Source organism: Coregonus lavaretus (genome assembly GCF_964263955.1).
Source record: "Coregonus lavaretus genome assembly, contig: HAP1_SCAFFOLD_57, whole genome shotgun sequence".
In the NCBI taxonomy this organism is placed as follows: Eukaryota; Metazoa; Chordata; class Actinopteri; order Salmoniformes; family Salmonidae; genus Coregonus; species Coregonus lavaretus.
Window position 1 is genome coordinate 2,430,514 of NW_028160194.1, and position 17,094 is coordinate 2,447,607.

Genomic DNA, 17,094 nt, shown 5'->3' on the forward strand with positions numbered 1-17,094 from the left:
TGAATGATTCAGAGGAGAACTGGGTGAAAGTGTTGTGGTCAGATGAGACCAAAATGGAGCTCTTTGGCATCAACTCAACTCGCCGTGTTTGGAGGAGGAGGAATGCTGCCTATGACCCCAAGAACATCATCCCCACCGTCAAACATAGAGGTGGAAACATTATGCTTTGGGGGTGTTTTTCTGCTAAGGGGACAGGACAACTTCACCGCATCAAAGGGACGATGGACGGGGCCATGTACCGTCAAATCTTGGGTGAGAACCTCCTTCCCTCAACCAGGGCATTGAAAATGGGTTGTGGATGGGTATTCCAGCATGACAGTGACCCAAAACACACGGCCAAAGCAACAAAGGAGTGGCTCAAGAAGAAGCACATTAAGGTCCTGGAGTGGCCTAGCCAGTCTCCAGACCTTAATCCCATAGAAAATCTGTGGAGGGAGCTGAAGGTTCGAGTTGCCAAACGTCAGCCTCGAAACCTTAATGACTTGGAGAAGATCTGCAAAGAGGAGTGGAACAAAATCCCTCCTGAGATGTGTGCAAACCTGGTGGCCAACTACAAGAAACGTCTGACCTCTGTGATTGCCAACAAGGGTTTTGCCACCAAGTACTAAGTCATGTTTTGCAGAGGGGTCAAATACTTATTTCCCTCATTAAAATGCAAATCAATTTATAACATTTTTACATAAGTTTTTCTGTAATTCTTTGTTGTTATTCTGTCTCTCACTGTTCAAATAAACCTACCATTAAAATTATAGACTGATCATGTCTTTGTCAGTGGGCAAACGTACAAAATCAGCAGGGGATCAAATACTTTTTTCCCTCACTGTACATGGTTTGACACCAGTATTGCCAGCATTTGTTTTATTCACTGGGCTATCTAGAGTGATCAGAGAGTAGACTAAAGAAGTGAAGTAGACAAACTGCCAATGTTTTAAAGTTCTATTAAATGAGTCTGTGTAGTTACTAACCCTTGTGATAGTGAGTGGAGAATGATATGGCTTCTTCATCTGCATTGCTTGCTCTTTGGGGTTTTAGGCTGGGTTTCTATAAAGCACTTTGTGACAACTTCTGACGTAAAAAGGGCTTCATAAAATACATTTGATTGACATGTATATCACACCAACTGACTGGTTCTTCTGTTGTTGTTCACACAGGAGACCGTGTTGAGACATTCTCTACATCCAGAGAGCAACAGCAGGAAGATCACAGAGCTAAGAGGTCTCACCACTGCCCACATTGTGAGGCGAGTTTCTCAATTCTATCAAAGTTAAAAGTACACCTACAAATACACACAGGAGAGAATCTGAATTCCTGTACTGACTGTGGGAAGAATTTCACAACATCAAAGGCTCTGACAGTTCATCAGAGAGTGCACATAGGAGAGAAGCCTTACAACTGCTCTGACTGTGGGAAGCTTTTCTCTCGACTGGACACCTTAAAACAACATGAACGTATACACACAGGAGAGAAGCCATACTCCTGCAATGACTGTGGGAAGGGTTTCTCTCAGCAGGAAAGCTTGAAATCACACCAACGGATACACACAGGAGAGAAGCCTTACTCCTGCTCTGACTGTGGGGCAAGTTTCTCTCAACTGGGCAGCTTAAAACAACATGAACGTATACACACAGGAGAGAAGCCTTACTCCTGCTCTGACTGTGGGAAGAGTTTCTCTCGAATGGGCCACTTAAAACAACATGAACGTATACATACAGGAGAGAAGCCTTACTCCTGCTCTGACTGTGGGGCAAGTTTCTCTCAACTGGGCAGCTTAAAACAACATGAACGTATACATACAGGAGAGAAGCCTTACTCCTGCTCTGACTGTGTAAAATGCTTCACAACATCAGCTCAGCTAAAAGTTCATCAGAGAACACACACAGGAGAGAAGCCTTACTCCTGCTCTGACTGTGGGAAGAGTTTCTCTCACCTGGGCCCCTTAAAAATACATGAACGTATACATACAGGAGAGAAGCCATACTCCTGCTCTGACTGTGAGATGAGATTCTACATATCTGGCAATTTAAAAAGACACCAACGTATACATAAGAAGTGGTAGTGGATTGGATACACTCTATTGTAATCCTATTGTTTCTCACTGTGAGAGAACTGTGCAGAGGAATGGGAAAGTTGTAGAATTTTAGCATCTCTTTACTGATCAGTGTGCACCTTGTCAGTTTTGCAGTGCTTAGATTGCTCCTACTGTAAATATAATGTGAGGTCTAGGACATTGAGGAAACCACGAGTACATGCATCCATGCCGTGTGTCAGCATTGCAGGATGGTGGTGGTGGTGTGGGGTGTGTTTTCATGGCAGACATTGGGCTGTTCTGATGACAAAGACTATCAGCTGTTCAGAAATGACAGGTCCAGAGAGGGGATGTGAGGAGGGGGCGTGGCTATGTATGTGAATCACAGTATGCAGGCAAAGAGAAGAATAACTGACCTAGAGAAAGAAGAGTTTGAGTGTCTTCAGCTCCGTCCTAAACAACACCCCAGCTCAATTTCATCTCTGGTAGTGGAGTGCTCTAACATCCACCATGGGCACATGACAAAACACTGCAGCAGAACACTGTGGATTATCTCATAATCACTGTCCATGTGATCAGGATGTCCTCTCCCCAAATGGGTCTCATCCTGTTTGGAGACTTTAATCACCTGCCCATCAAGATGCTGACAAACTCCCATCCAGACATGAAACAAGTGGCCAAAGACAAGACCACAGAGGGGACTCCATCCTAGATCTGATCAACACAACCCACTGTACTTGCTCCTCTCGGATCCAGTGATCACAAATGTCTGCTGTTCTCTCCAAACACAACATCAGGAGGGAGAAGAGAGGTGCACCGGAAAAAAGGACTTCTGGTAACCCAGAACAGAAAGGAGACCTTTGTACGATGTATGGCCAATACTGACTGTTCTGCCATATATGAGGTGGAGAGCATCGATGCAAAGGTGGAGACGTTCAACTCCTGCATTCAAACTGCACTTGATGTATACATGCCAATAAGAAAACAACAACAACACTGGACAAGCCCTGGATGACTGAAAGAATAAAGGCTGCCATCAGGAAAATACAGAATATTTTCAACAGATGGGGAGAAACAATGACATGGAGAAAATACAGAAACACAGTGCAAATGATTATCAAGGAAGCAAAGACAATCTTCTACAAAACTGAAATCCAGGACCTAAAGAAGAAAAAACCCTAAAGAATGGTGGGACTTCATTAACAATGGACTGGGACCAAAGAAAACATCAGGAGGGAGAATACAGGTCGAGGGAATTGAAGACGACGACGTGGCTGATGTTTTGAATGGCTTCTTTGCTGAGGCATGGACAAGCACCACACCTCTTGCCATCTTCCCCCTGCCCATGCCTACAAAGCAGGTTGAGCTGTGCAGCATTGGCCAGTTAAAGCAAGCTCTAAACAGACTCAGAGCAAGTAAAGCATGTGGGCCTGATGGAATTCCAGCCTGGCTACTAAAGAGCATGCAGAAGATCTAGCCCCTGTCATCAAACACATTGTTAAAACTGTCCCCTGCCAGTAGGAGGTGTTATCTGAGTGCACGATTCAGTATGACTACCTCCCAAAGTCCAGCACTTCTACCGCCCTTGTGAAAGCCACATACTCCTGGCTGACAGCTACAGACTCCATAAAACCAGCAATGGTGAGGGTGTTACTTGCTGATGTGTCCAAAGCCTTTGATCGAGTAGATCACCCATAGTTCCTGCAACATCTGTCTGACATTGAACTGTGTCCATGGTTACTAGCCTGACTCCACAGCTACACCACCGAAAGAGGGCAGAGGGTGATGGCAACTGGAACATTTAGCCGTTGGTCAGAGGACCATCCACAACCTGCACCACTAATCCTAGGAGGACAGGAAGTACCAGTGGTAACAACAACCAAGTATCTTGATTTTAATCTAGACTCTAACCTCAGTGGTGACATGTGGAGCAGCCAGTGAGAAAGGCCTCGAAATGCCTTTTTGACTGTTCTGGAATACGGTGGGGTGCTGTTAGTTGGATGCAGTAAAAAGCAGCAGGCCCAACTAGACAGGGTGCAGAGGAGGGCCTTGAGGATCATCTCCAGAGGTGGAGCAGTCCAAACACAGCTCCCGTCACTGCAGAGCAGGCGAGAACAGGCTGCAGTGCACCTGGTGAAGGACATGCACACTCTTGACCATCCACTGAATGACCTGCTCCCTCCAAGAAGAGGTAACTGCACCACCAGGCTCCTGAGAAACAGCCACAAACTGTCCTGTATAACTGCCCGTACAAACCGCCTGCGAAACGCACTCTACCCACTGCTTTTTTTAAATCACATTTTAATATTTCAATTTCCATCATGAAAAATGTCCTGTAATGTTTCAAGTGTTCTGTATTCTACTTATGTCACATATTGTGTTATGTATTTAACAGGTAGCCTAGCGGTTTAGAGTGTTGGGCCAGTAACTGAAAGGTCGCTGGTTTGAATCCCGAGCCAACTAGGTCAAAAGTCTGTCATTGTGGCCTTGAGCAAGGCAATTAACCCCAATTGGTCCTATAAGTTGCTCTGGATAAGAGCATCTGCTAAATTACAAATATGTCATGAAAAATCATGTTTGTACATTAATTTGTGCTGGGCAACCTTTTCTCTTGTGCATAAATATAACAAAGTGTTTAAAGTGAAATAGTTAGTGTCTATACAGTGCATTCTGAAAGTATTCAGACCCCTTGACTTTTTCAACAACTAAAATAAATTACAGCCTTATTGTAAAAATGTTTTTTTTTTTTTACAAACAACAACAAAAATCCCTCATCAATCTACACACAATACCCCATAATGACAAAGTGGAAACAGGTTTAGACATTTTTGCAAAACCTTATTTACATTTGTATTCCAGACCCTTTGCTATGAATCTCGAAATTTAGCTCAGGTGCATCCTGTTTCCATTGATATTCCTTGAGATGTTTCTACAACTTGATTGGAGTCCACCTGAGATAAATTCAATTGATTGGACATGGTTTGAAAAGGCACACACCTGTCTATATAACATCCCACAGTTGACATTGCATGTCAGAGCAAAAACCAAGCCATGAGGTCGAAGGAATTGTCCGTAGAGCTCAGAGACAGGATTGTGTCGAGGCACAGATCTGGGGAAGGGTACCAAAAAATGTCTGCAGCATTGAAGGTCCACAAGAACGCCGTGGCCTCCTCCATTCTTAAATGGAAGAAGTTTGGAATCACCAAGATTCTTCCTAGAGCTGTCCACCCGGCCAACTGCGCAATCGGAGGAGAAGGGCCTTGGTCAGGGAGGTGACCAAGAACCCGATGATCACTTTGACAGAGCTCCAGAGTTCAGCCCGCTTGGAGTTTGCCAAGAGGCACCTAAAGGACTCTGACCATGAGAAACAAGATTATCTGGTCTGTTGTTACCAAGATTGAACTCTTTGGCCTGAATACCAAGCGTCACTTCTGGAGGAAACCTGGCACCATGCCTACGGTGAAGCATGGCCGTGGCAGTATCATGCTGTGCGGATGTTTTTCAGAGGCAGTGACTGGGAGACTAGTCAGGATCGGGGGAATAATGAACAGAGCAAAGTACAGAGAGATCCTTGATGAAACCTGCTCCAGCGCGCTCAGGACTTCAGACTGGGGCGAAGGTTCACCTGGCCCAGCCAGAGCCCAGACTTGAACCCGATTGAACATCTCCGGAGAGACCAGAAAATAGCTCTGCAGCAACGCTCCCCATCCAACCTGATAGTTTGAGTGGATTTGCAGAGAAGAATGAATGAAACTCCCCAAATACAGGTGTGCCAAGCTTGTAGCATCATACCCAAGAAGACTCAATGCTGTAATCGCTGCCAAAGGTGCTTCAAGAAAGTACTGAGTAAAGGGTCTGAATACTTTGATATTTCCGTTTTTTTATTAACAAATTAGGAAAAATGTCTAAAAACCTGTCTTTTGCTTTGACATTATGGGGTATTGTGTGTAGATTGATGAGGAGAAAAAACATTTAACCAACTTTAGAATATGGCTGTAATGTAATAAAATGTGGAAAAAGTCAAGGGGTCTGAATACTTTCAGATTGCACTGTATATAGCCAAGCTATCATTGACTAGGTATTGGCACCCCATGTATATAGCCAAGCTACCATTGACTAGGTATTGGCACCCCATGTATATAGCCAAGCTACCATTGACTAGGTATTGGCACCCCATGTATATAGCCAAGCTACCATTGACTAGGTATTGGCACCCCATGTATATAGCCAAGCTACCATTGACTAGGTATTGACACCCCATGTATATAGCCAAGCTACCATTGCTCATCGTGTATTAATTCCTTGTTACTATCTTTTTTCCTATTATTATAATTGTTGTATTGTGTTCTCCATTGTTGGTCAACATTTCACTGTTAGTCTACACCTGTTGTTTACCAAACATGTGACAAAATGAAATGACTACGTATTTAGTTAATTGTCTTCTAAAACTATACTGAAAAAATATATAAACTTGACATGTAAAGTGTTGGTCCCATGTTTCATGAGCTGAAATATAAGATCCTGGATATTTTCCATACGCACAAAAAGCTTATTTCTCTCAAATTTGGTGCACAAATTTGTTTCCATTTCTGTTAGTGAGCATTTCTCCTTTGCCAAGATAATCAATCCACCTGCGAGTTGTGGCATATCAAGAAGCTGATTAAACAGCATGATCATTACACAGGTGCACCTTGTGCTGGGTACAATAAAAGGCCACTCTGAAATGTGCAGTTTTGTCACACAACACAATGCCACAGATGTCTACATTTTGAGGGAGTGCGCAATTGGCATGCTGACTGCAGGAATGTTCACAAGAGCTGTTGCCAGAGAATTGAATGTACATTTCTCTACCGAGAATTTGGCAGAACATCCAACTGGCTTCACAGCCACAGACCACGTGTAACCGTGCAAGCCCAGGACCTCCACATCTGGCTTCTTCACCTGCAGGATTATCTGAGACCAGCCACCCGGACAGCTGATGAAACTGAGGAGTATTTATATCTGTAATAAAGCCCTTTTAGTGGGGAAAATTATTCTTATTGGCTGATGGGTGGGCCCCTGTCATGTGAAATCCATAGATTAGGGCCTAATGAATGTATTTCAATTGACTGATTTCCTTATATGAACTGTACCCCAGTAAAATTGTTGAATGTTGTGTTTATATTTTTGTTCAGTTAGTTAAAATCTTACAAAACAACTGATGATGATTATGTTTGGAAAACGGCATTGATCTGCCAATGAAAAATAATGTTTGTACATGAATTTGTACTGGTCAACCTCTCCTTCTCTTTTGTATTCAGTTCTTCCATATTAGATCTGACAGTATGAATGGTTCTTAATGTTGTATTCTTCCATATTAGATCTGACAGTTTGAATGGTTCTTATGGTTGTATTCAGTTCTTCCATATTAGATCTGACAGTATTAATGGTTCTTATGGTTGTATTCAGTTCTTCCATATTAGATCTGACAGTATGAATGGTTATTATGGTTGTATTCAGTTCTTCCATATTAGATCTGACAGTATGAATGGTTCTTAATGTTGTATTCTTCCATATTAGATCTGACAGTATGAATGGTTCTTATGGTTGTATTCAGTTCTTCCATATTAGATCTGACAGTATTAATGGTTCTTATGGTTGTATTCAGTTCTTCCATATTAGATCTGACAGTATGAATGGTTATTATGGTTGTATTCAGTTCTTCCATATTAGATCTGACAGTATGAATGGCTCTTATAGGCTGAGTGCCTGGAGTGTTTTGGTATGACCACAGTCAGGAGTTCTCTGACCCTGTGATCTCACCAGGACAGAACCACATGTCTCTATCACACTCCAGCCCAGAAGGTGGCAGTGATGTACCTTTAACGTTGGTCTGAACACCACCAATAAACACCATAGAAGAAGAATGCATGCTTAGCAACAACCAAGGGGCCATGCAGCTTTCCACTGTTCCAAAGACTGTCTATTATATGGAACAGATTGGCATGTGACCACTCTAACAATGTAGACACGTCCTCAAAGATTGGACATGAATCTGTGTTGGTCAAACTCTTCTCTTCTCTATCATTAAATACAACAAAACTATGTTTTAAGTGAAATATTTAGTGTTTGAAGCTGGAAAAAAGACCTGAAATGAGCATCACAAAGATACATTTGACCTATGCACTAACAAGCTTTTTCAATATACGCAGCTTTGTCACCAGCTGCAGTACTGTAGCTTTATTCATCTACTGTACTTCAACATGTACTCACATTGGATGGGTTGAATAGGATTCAAACCATGTCTTAAACCGCTAGCTAGCTACTTACAGGCCACAACACACATGTAAAGTTGCTGTAGAACTGTTTCATGGGGTGTGAAAATATATGTAATCAAAACTACTGGATATCTTTAGAAGGAAAATTGTTCTACACATGAAAATGTGGGATAGTTTTCGTAGGTTGGCAGAATAAAAACGACATTTAATCTCTATTAATATTTAAGCTAGCAAAATGTAAAGGGGTGTGTAGACTTTCACTGTGACTGTATACGTACCATTGACTTGCAGTGGATTTGTGCCACAAATTCTAAAAAGTTAGCAGTTATAACAATAGTAAGATAAATAATATATGGCCTGGACTATATTGAGGGACAGACTGTTGAAATGCCCAGTTGATTATGTAAACAGTCTTGTAGAACTCTGGCATTGATGGTCCATCTGAGGGTGAGGCAAAAGTCTCAGAGTTTAAGCTTTTGCTTACAAGACCTATAATTTGCTCAGTTCCCAAAAAAACTATGTTATAGAAATAAATCCTGCTTCACTTTGGAAAGTAGAAGGAAGATTGTTCAAGCAACGCTTCTCCCAGTGCTTGATTATGGTGATGTAATCTACAGTCATACAGCAGCCTCTGTTTTAAAACCTTTAGCACTGTGTTGTATCACTGGGGAAAATGTTCATATAAAAGTTAAATTAAAAAATGCAATATAAATACAAAATATGCCTTTTGAACACGGCACCCAAATATACATTTTTGACTAGAAACATTTGAACTGAGCCAATTTCTCTTCTATATTATTTATCTAGTCAAAACATGTCACTACACCTCAACACATCACCATTGGGACAATCCAATTTGCAAGTCCCCATTATTTTCTATAATGCATATGAATAGATGTTTTCAGTATAAAGGACTTAGACAGGTTTTCTTCTTAGGTAACAATTAAATAAAACAACAAATATATTATTTGTCTTTTTTTCATTTGTTGTGATTTAAAATGACCCACTTATTATTGGGGAGTGGAACCAGAGAGGAAGCTTGTGTTACCTTTCTCACACCACTACAGTATTCATTTCAACAGAACCTTTCCATTCCATTTACATTTACGTCATTTAGCAGACGCTCTTATCCAGAGCGACTTACAAATTGGTGCATTCACCTTATAGCCAGTGGGATAACCACTTTACAATATGTTTTTTTTTTTTTTTGGGGGGGGGGGGGGTGGTAGAAGGATTACTTTATCCTATCCCAGGTATTCCTTAAAGAGGTGGGTGGGGTTTCAAGTGTCTCCGGAAGGTGGTGAGTGACTCCGCTGTCCTGGCGTCGTGAGGGAGCTTGTTCCACCATTGGGGTGCCAGAGCAGCGAACAGTTTTGACTTGGCTGAGCGGGAACTGTGCTTCCGCAGAGGAAGGGGAGCCAGCAGGCCAGAGGTGGATGAACGCAATGTCCTCGTTTGGGTGTAGGGACTGATCAGAGCCTGAAGGTACGGAGGTGCCGTTCCCCTCACAGCTCCGTAGGCAAGCACCATGGTCTTGTAGCAGATGCGAGCTTCAACTGGAAGCCAGTGGAGTGTGCGGAGGAGCGGGGTGACATGAGAGAACTTGGGAAGGTTGAACACCAGACGGGCTGCGGCATTCTGGATGAGTTGTATGGGTTTAATGGCAATCCCCCATTGTTAGAGTTCAATATATGCCCTGGACTATATTGAGGTTCAGGCTGTTGCAATGTCCAGTTGATTATGTAAATAGTATTGTAGAACTCTGGTATTGATGGTCCATTTGAGGGTGAGTCATTGATATGAATGCTCAGAGTGAAAGTCCTGAGTACTCACATGTGATGGCCCACATCAACCACAACCTTTCCTATTGTGTTAGTAAGGATCACAGCATATTGGGCAGCCATTGTTCAAAATGTGTTCATACATAAGGTACAATGGGAGGGGGTGTGGCATTCACAGGGGACCAGGAAGTTGATCTCAGACTTCTATTTAGAACTGGGATCCTATCCAGAGTTGACAGATTAACAGTGAGGACAAACCCAGCCTGCCTCTCTCCTTCCACACTGATTCTAAACCTACAGTCACCTAGTCCTGATTGTGACAGTGGAGCCTAGTTCGCATTGCAGGATCTAGAGATGGCATCGGTAGACAGGTTTCTATTGGCCTAGGTTTATTTGACAAAAAAACATTTAGCAAAGAAATCATTGCAACATGATGGAAACGGCAGATACAGGAGACATTTTCTAAAGATCTACAAATAATAATGTAATAATAATAATAATAAAATAATGGCAGTTAGCAGACGCTTTTATCCAAAGCGACTTACAGTCATGCGTGCATACATTTTTGTTGTTGTTGTGTATGGGTGGTCCCGGGGATCGAACCCACTACCTTGGCGTTACAAGCGCCGTGTTCTACCAGCTGAGCTACAGAGGACCACAAATGTTTTATCCGTTCGACAGGGGCAGGAAAACATTGACGAACCACAGTGCAATGCCGCGAAGGTGTAAAAATGGCGCTGCTAAAATCAGAGATTCTTCTCCTGAGTACATACCTTCGAATCTTGAGTACACACCGACGTCCCCTGTATATAAACCTTACATATAGGACTTCAAGTTTTAAAATAGTGAACTACTCCTTTAATGGAGTGGTAGGTGCTATGAAATGGATGTTTAAAAAAACTACATTAATGTTGTATTTTGTTCATTAGTCCACTGTTAATACAACGCCAAAAATGTTGAATGTTAGAAATCAAGTTTTCAAGATAGAGCACTTTCAGTACAGAGAAACAAGTGTGATGATGCAAATGAGGAAAATGATAATTGCATACAATTTGCATCATCACACTTGTTGCAATGTGCTACAGTGTTTCCCAATCCTGGTCCAGGGGACACAAAGGGGTGAGCTTTTTAGTTTTTGCCCTAACACTCACACACTGGATTCAACTAAGCAACTCCAGCCTTTGAATGGAATAAGGTATGTGAGGGCTAGGGCAAAAACAAACAAGTCCACCCCTTTGGGACCAGGATTGGGGAACACTGCTGTACTGAAAGTCCTCCATCTTGAGAACTTCACTGCTGACGTGCACATTTTTGGGGATTGTATACAGGGTGAGGAAACCAATGTGTACATTTGTAATTTGATTGAACTATCCCTTTAATTAGAGATCCTTTGGAGTTACATTTAGTCAGAGGTGCATTTGCTCTAACCATGTGCTATAAATACAGAGAGGAAAAAAAGTATTTAGTCAGCCACCAATTGTGCAAGTTCTCCCACTTAAAAAGATGAGAGAGGCCTGTAATTTTCATCATAGGTACACGTCAACTATGACAGACAAAGTGAGAAAAAAGAAGAAAAAAAAAATCTAGAAAATCACATCGTAGGATTTTTAATGAATTTATTTGCAAATTATGGTGGAAAATAAGTATTTGGTCAATAACAAAAGTTTCTCAATACTTTGATATATACCCTTTGTTGGCAATGACACAGGTCAAACGTTTTCTGTAAGTCTTCACAAGGTTTTCACACACTGTTGCTGGTATTTTGGCCCATTCCTCCATGCAGATCTCCTCTAGAGCAGTGATGTTTTGGGGCTGTCGCTGGGCAACACGGACTTTCAACTCCCTCCAAAGATTTTCTATGGGGTTGAGATCTGGAGACTGGCTAGGCCTTTACACGGATCAGTCGTCCTGGTCCCTTTGCAGAAAAACAGCCCCAAAGCATGATGTTTCCACCCCCATGCTTCACAGTAGGTATGGTGTTCTTTGGATGCAACTCAGCATTCTTTGTCCTCCAAACACGACGAGTTGAGTTTTTACCAAAAAGTTATATTTTGGTTTCATCTGACCATATGACATTCTCCCAATCCTCTTCTGGATCATCCAAATGCACTCTAGCAAACTTCAGACAGGCCTGGACATGTACTGGCTTAAGCAGGGGGACACGTAAGGCACTGCAGGATTTGAGTCCCTGGCGGTGTAACATACTGATGGTAGGCTTTGTTACTTTGGTCCCAGCTCTCTGCAGGTCATTCACTAGGTCCCCCCGTGTGGTTCTGGGATTTTTGCTCACCGTTCTTGTGATCATTTTGACCCCACAGGGTGAGATCTTGCGTGGAGCCCGAGATCGAGGGAGATTATCAGTGGTCTTGTATGTCTTCCATTTCCTAATAATTGCTCCCACAGTTGATTTCTTCAAACCAAGCTGCTTACCTATTGCATATTCAGTCATCCCAGCCTGGTGCAGGTCTACAATTTTGTTTCTGGTGTCCTTTGACAGCTCTTTGGTCTTGGCCATAGTGGAGTTTGGAGTGTGACTGTTTGAGGTTGTGGACAGGTGTCTTTTATACTGATAACAAGTTCAAACAGGTGCCATTAATACAGGTAACGAGTGGAGGACAGAGGAGCCTCTTAAAGAAGTTACAGGTCTGTGAGAGCCAGAAATCTTGCTTGTTTGTAGGTGACCAAATACTTATTTTCCACCATAATTTGCAAATAAAATCATAAAAAAATCCTACAATGTGATTTTCTGGAAAAAAAATGCTCAATTTGTCTGTCATAGTTGATGTGTACCTATGATGAAAATTACAGGCCTCTCTCATCTTTTTAAGTGGGAGAACTTGCACAATTGGTGGCTGACTAAATACTTTTTCCCCCACTGTATCTAGAGCCACTTATAGGACCAATTGGGGTTAATTGCTAACATTCTACAACGCTCCCATTCCTCTGCACAGTTCTCTCACAGTGAGAAACAATAGGATTACAATAGAGTGTTCTACGCTTTCTTCATTTGATTCAATCCACTACCACTTCTTATGTATACGTTGGTGTCTTTTTAAATTGCGCAATCTGTAGAATCTCGTCTCACAGTCAGAGCAGGAGTAAGGCTTCACTCCTGTGTGTATCCGTAGGTGTGATTGTAAGTTGTCCTGTCGAGAGAAATTCTTCCCACAGTCAGAGCAGGAGTAAGGCTTCTCTCCAGTGTGCACACTCTGATGAATTGACAGAGCCGCTGATGTTCTGAAGCTCTTCCCACAGTCAGAGCAGGAGTAAGGCTTCTCTTCTGTATGTATACGTTCATGTATTTTAAAGTGGTCCAGTCGAGAGAAACTCTTTCCACAGTCAGAGCAGGAGTAAGGCTTCTCTCCTGTGTGTGTTCTCTGATGAGCTTTTAGATGAGTTGATGTTGTGAAGCATTTCACACAGTCAGAGCAGGAGTAAGGCTTCTCTCCTGTATGTATTCTCTGATGAACCTTTAGCTCAGCTGATGTTTTGAAGCATTTTACACAGTCAGAGCAGGAGTAAGGCTTCTCTCCTGTGTGTGTTCTCTGATGAACCTTTAGCTCAGTTGATGTTTTGAAGCGCTTTACACAGTCAGAGCAGGAGTAAGGCTTCTCTCCTGTGTGTGTTCTCTGATGAACTTTTAGCTCAGTTGATGTTTTGAAGCATTTTACACAGTCAGAGCAGGAGTAAGGCTTCTCTCCTGTGTGTGTTCTCTGATGAACTTTTAGATCAGTTGATGTTTTGAAACACTTTATACAGTCAGAGCAGGAGTAAGGCTTCTCTCCTGTGTGTATTCGTTCATGTTTTTTAAAGTTGCCCAGTTGAGAGAAACTTGCCCCACAGTCAGAGCAGGAGTAAGGCTTCACTCCTGTGTGTATCCATTGGTGTGATTTTAAGCTTTCCTGTTGAGAGAAATTCTTCCCACAGTCAGAGCAGGAGTAAGGCTTTTCTCCTGTGTGTGTTCTCTGATTAACTTTTAGCTTAGTTGATGTTTTGAAGCATTTTACACAGTCAGAGCAGGAGTAAGGCTTCTCTCCTGTGTGTGTTCTCTGATGAACTTTTAGCTCAGTTGATGTTTTGAAACACTTTACACAGTCAGAGCAGGAGTAAGGCTTCTCTCCTGTGTGTATACATTGATGTTTTTTTAAGTTGCCCAGTTGAGAGAAACTTGCCCCACAGTCAGAGCAGGAGTAAGGCTTCTCTCCTGTGTGTGTTCTCTGATGAACTTTTAGCTCAGTTGGTGTTGTGAAGCTCTTCCCACAGTCAGTACAGGAATACAGATTCTCTCCTGTGTGTATTTGTAGGTGTATTTTTAACTTTGATAGAATTGAGAAACTCTCCTCACAATGTGGGCAGTGGTGAGACCTCTTAGCTCTGTGATCTTCCTGCTGTTGCTCGCTGGATGTAGAGAATGTCTCAACATGGTCTCCTGTGTGAACAACATCAGAAGAACCAGTCAGTTGGTGGATTATACATGTCAATCAAATGTATTTTATGAAGCCTTTTTTACATCAGAAGTTTTCACAAAGAAACCCATCCTAAAACCACAAAGAGCAAGCAATGCAGATGTAGAAGCCATATCATCCTCCACTCACTATCACAAGGGTTAGTGTCATCCTCCACTCACTATCACAAGGGTTAGTAACTACACATACTCATTTAATAGAACTTTAAAACACTGGCAGTTTATCTACTTGACTTCTTTAGTCTACTCTCTGATCACTCCAGATAGCCCAGTGAATAAAACACATCCTGGCAATACTGGTGTCAAACTATGTAAGGGTCAGTAGCATGAAATAATATCTACCTTCTCATTGAAACAGTTCATCATGAAACAGTTCTACTGCAACTTTTCATGCACATTGGGAAGTTGGAATGAATAACACAAACTCAGTTAGATAGAACCTGCTCTTACCATGAGAAACAGATTTCCCAATCTTCTCCTGCTCTTCTTCATCTTTAATGTTGACATTCAGCTCCAGTGTTTGACTGCAGTCTTCCAGCTTCACTGATGCCATTTCTGAATCCTGCGGTGCAAACTTGGCTCGACTGTCACAATCAGGACCCAGTGACTGTAGGTTTGGACTCAGTGTGGAAGGAGAGAGGCAGGCTGGGTTTGTCCTCACTGTTGATGTTACCGGCCTCAGATTTATTTCTAGTCGTCCTGTAGTAACAATGAGAAACAGACACAAAAAAGTTATTGTCTTGACAGTTCTGGCACTTTCTTTATTCTCTAAAAATATATTATATTTCTTCTTGTTAAATTTTCTAATTCAGTGCTTGACTTGGACTGAAATAGGTGGCGGGACTGTTTATATTTAGGTGCAGGAGCTCCACAATACTGTTGAGCTAACATTCTATAAGAGGAACAGGAGCTTAAGCACTAGATATTTGAGGTGCCGGTACTTAACCTATAGTAGATTTTCCCAAATTCACATACAGTACCAGTCAACAGTTTTAGAACACCTACTCATTCCAGGATTTTTCTTTATTTTTACTATTTTCTACATTGTTGATTACAAAGATTCTACAAAGCTGTCATCAAGGCAAAAGGTGGCGACTTTGAAGAATCTAAAATATATTTGATATGTTTAACACTTTTTTGGTTACTACATGATTCCATATGTGTTCTTTCATAGTTTAAATGTCTTCACTATTATTCTACAATGTAGAAAATAGTACCAAATTAACAAAAACCCTTGAACGAGAATGTGTCCAAACTTTTGACTGGTACTGTAAATGCATAAATGAAAAAAGCCATTTAGTACAAGGTCACTGTTTGTTTTAGGCAGCACTATGTACTATTGTCCTGAATAACCTTGTAGTCACTGTATTATTTCAATCAAAAACCAATTGTATTTTCCATTCACACCAAAGTAACATTTATCGATAAATACAGAAACAACTGAATGTGTCTGAATATTAGTACACGTAGAAAACTGATAATCATTACATTCAGCTACAAAACAGTAGTGCGACCATTAAATTGTCTCTCTGTGCTGCACTGAAGTCCGTTGACGCCGACCGAGTGGGCTGCAACATTTTACCAGCTTGTTAATTTTACACAAAACCAAAAATGCAAAACAAACTCGGAAATCTAAAATAAATGGATTCTTTATGAAATCACCTTGAGGAAATGATGTACATCCATTCAGACAAACCCAAAGTATCTAGCCATGTAACTTGTAAAATAGTTACCAGGTTTACTCAGTTTGACATAAAAATAACACACCAAACCTTTACCCAACGTGATAATACCTTAACGGATGTGTTAACTAGCATGTTATGACATGTTCTTTCGATATTAGAAAGTTTAAACGTGCTATTACATACTGATATTACGTCTTTTATGAAGTCAAATCAAATTGTAGTTGTCACATACACGTGTTTAGCAGATGTTATAGTGGGTGTAGCGAAATGCTTGTGCTTCTAGTTCTGACAGTGCAGTAATATCTAACAAGTAATATCTAACAATTTCACAACATATACCCAATACACACAAAACTAGTAAGGAATGGGATTTAAGAATATATACATATATGGACAAGCAATGACAGAGCGGCATGGACTAAGATACAGTAGAATATTATAGAATAGAATGCAGTATATACATATGAGATAAGTAGTGCAAGATATGTAAACATTATTTAAGTGACTAGTGTTCCATTTATTAAAGTGACCAATGACTTCAATAGGCAGCAGCAGCCTCTAATGTAGTGATGGCTATTTAACAGTCTGATGGCCTTGAGATAGAAGCTGTTTTTCATTCTCTCAGTCCCAGCTTTGATGCACCTGTACTAACCTCGCCTTCTGGATGATAGAGGGGTGAACAGGGAGTGGCTCGGGTGGTTGATGTCCTTGATGATCTTTTTGGCCTTCCTGTGACATTGGGTGTTGTATTTGTCTTCGAGGGCGGGTAGTTTGCCCCCGGTAATGCGTTCGGCACACCGCACCACCCTTTGGAGAGCCCTGCGGTTGTGGGCGGTGCAGTTGCCGTACCAGGCGGTGATACAGCCTGACAGGATGCTCT